Raw genomic sequence first — 2,948 nt, 5'->3', positions numbered from 1 at the left:
GTGACTTCAAGTTATCTGTCAGGTCTACAGATAGGAGGATCATTGGAGCTTGTTGGCCACTAACTTAGTCCAGCTTCAGCGAAAAACATAATACCTAATGTTCTTTTCTGGCCTCCATGTGCCCACAGACACATGCACCTTGCATACACACATGTGCTTATGAAACACACACACACACACACACCTCAAACTGAAACAAAAATTTTTATTTTGAAGTAGAATTATATTTTAAGATACTGGGGTTAAGATATCAGCATACAGATTTGATAGAGCCATAAAACAGCCCCATTGCTCTGTCACAAAGTTGACTCTCCTACAATCATCAAAAATGTAGAAACTACGTAAACACAGTGAGAAACATGTGTCTGTAGTGATCACTGACACTTTAAGTCGTGGAACACCAGAATATATGTCAGCATTAGTCCAGTTGCAGGTTTCCTCCATCCCATTTCTGTTCCCATCATGTGGCCAGACAGAAGTATTGGCTCCATAACAGTTTGGCTTCCACAGACAGGCGTGCAGCAGAGAGAACACACGGAGTTTAATGTGCTGCAGCCAAGCATTAGACAGCCTGGCAATGCTGGAAGATTAATTTCTTGCCAACAAACTCTTAGAGGTGCTTTCCGAATGACTGGTCTTATGGGGCATGATAGAAATTTGTGGTCATGTATAGGCTGCTCTCCATAGACAGTAGGGGGAGGGAAAAAGGGATGCATACTATCTGTAATTCCAGAAAGTAATCTGAAGACTTGCTGAACTCTTCAGAAATATTAAGTAATGTATCAAATGTTTTTACATACATTTAAACATAAATATGCTGTTTAATCAAATTAATAATCTTCTAAGGTTGATAAGAGTTCTTATCAGCACTTAAAAATAAATGGTATTCAGATTTGTAAGCTCTTAGGTTATAGAGTTTTCCCATATACATTAATTAAACAGTGACATGTGAAAACCTCACACAGTCAGCGTGTGCTTTCAATGTGTTTTGACAAGTACACTATGAAAACAAAAGAGCAATTCCAGTGTTGGTTTTACGCACATCTCTCAGAATTTCTCCATGATCCTTTGTAAGCCTTCCTTTCTGCATTCTCCACAACCTCCTCTAGTAGGACACACATCTAAGACAACCTCAGACTTGCGTTCTGACATTATACATTAGTGTGTGTTTTCTGGAACTTTACAAATTCAATTATATCTCATGTGTCGTTAGTGCACAAACCAGCAAACCTTGTTTTTTCTCTCTCCTCTTTGTTTGATATCCAAATGAAAACCATTTATTTAATATGTTTTCTTGTCTTTATTGATTGTTCACATAGAAGCTTTAATCTACTCTGTTTGTCCCAGTCAAGATAACAGGGAACTTTTGTCTATCTGTGATACTCAGTGACAGATTGGAACCTGAAGCCAAATGTCTTCTGTCCTTGGTGTTACATTGACAACTGCATTAGTCAGAGATCTTTAGAGTAACAAAAATAACAGGGTGAGCATGAACACACACACACACACACACACACACACACACACCACAATTTATTAAATTAGCTTGTGTTGAAATAGTAATAATAATATAGTAGTATCTTACCCTGATAGACTGGAAATCCAGTAGTCCATGAAGCTGGTTACCTCAACAATCCTAATCTGAAGGTTTCCCGGAGAGCAAACAGTCCTTAGTCAGTAACATAAGACTAGAAACTCCGGTTCTGATTTATCAGTGAAGGAATCAACAGAAGCAGCAAGCAGGTAAATCAACTCAGCAGAAGGTGAATAGTCATCCTTCTGCCATGCCTCCCCCACCTCTTTCCTTTCCTCTCTTTTCTTCTCTCTCATTTAGGCATTTCCATGACTTTTGCTCCCGCATGTTGGTTTTTGGGTTTCTTACTGTCCTGTTTGTTATGATTTGGGCCAGCACATTCTCTTTTAATATTTGCTTAAGACCATACTTTCTTATAAATTGGATGTGATTAATAAAAGTGATTATTATTTTCTAATAAATTATGTCATTTATAGATATTATAATTAACTTATTAATACAAAATGTTTAACAATTTTATAAGATAAATTTTAACCAGTAATTCTACCACATCATCCAAAAGTGTCCCAAAGAAAACTATGCAAGAAACTAGTTAAACATTATTTGACAGACATACATTGCCTGCAAATTATCCAAAATAAACCAGAACTTTTATTTAAACATCAGTAATATTTCTTAAATTCAATTTTTTTAAAGGAACACATAATTTATTATTCCCTGAACAATACAGTTATGATTATTGACAGAGCACTCACACTGTATGAGATGTTATGTTATCAACTAGTGATTAAATTATTCAGTGGATGTACAAAGGCTATACACATATATTATACCATTTTAATTAAGGGACTTGAGCATCCATGGATTTTTGTAACTATAAAGGTCCTGGAGACAATTCTCTGGGTTACTAAGGGAGAAATATCCATAAAAGTACTAGGGAAATGCTTGTGGTAATTTTGAAGTATAAGAATCATAAACATAATACATTTTTTAAACCAATGCTTACATTTATAAGCTATTGCAGTGGTCCAATAATATTTGTAGAGAATAATCTTAGGTAACTTAGGGTTGTTGAGAGATTTGTGATATAGTATGTCTAAAGTATGTTTTCTAGATATTCTTCTAAATTTTCATGTAGATATATTGTACTTTAGAAGATTTACTCCATACCCTTTACCCTCCCTTTTCTCACTCTTTCTTCTCCTGTTAGTCTCTTTGTTCCTCTAAACCATTTTTTGCATCTGCTCGCATGACAAATATATGTGATTTTTATATACCTATATAAAAACCTAACATCTACAAGTGAAAGAAAAGTGAATTTGTCTTTCTGACACTGATTTAATTTGATTAATATGATTATCGGCAGTTACATCCACTTTCCTGCAAGTGAAATAATTTCATTTTTCTTTCTAGC

Source organism: Microtus ochrogaster, chromosome 2 (assembly GCF_000317375.1).
Source record: "Microtus ochrogaster isolate Prairie Vole_2 chromosome 2, MicOch1.0, whole genome shotgun sequence".
Classification (NCBI taxonomy): domain Eukaryota; kingdom Metazoa; phylum Chordata; class Mammalia; order Rodentia; family Cricetidae; genus Microtus; species Microtus ochrogaster.
This window is presented reverse-complemented; position numbering follows the sequence as displayed.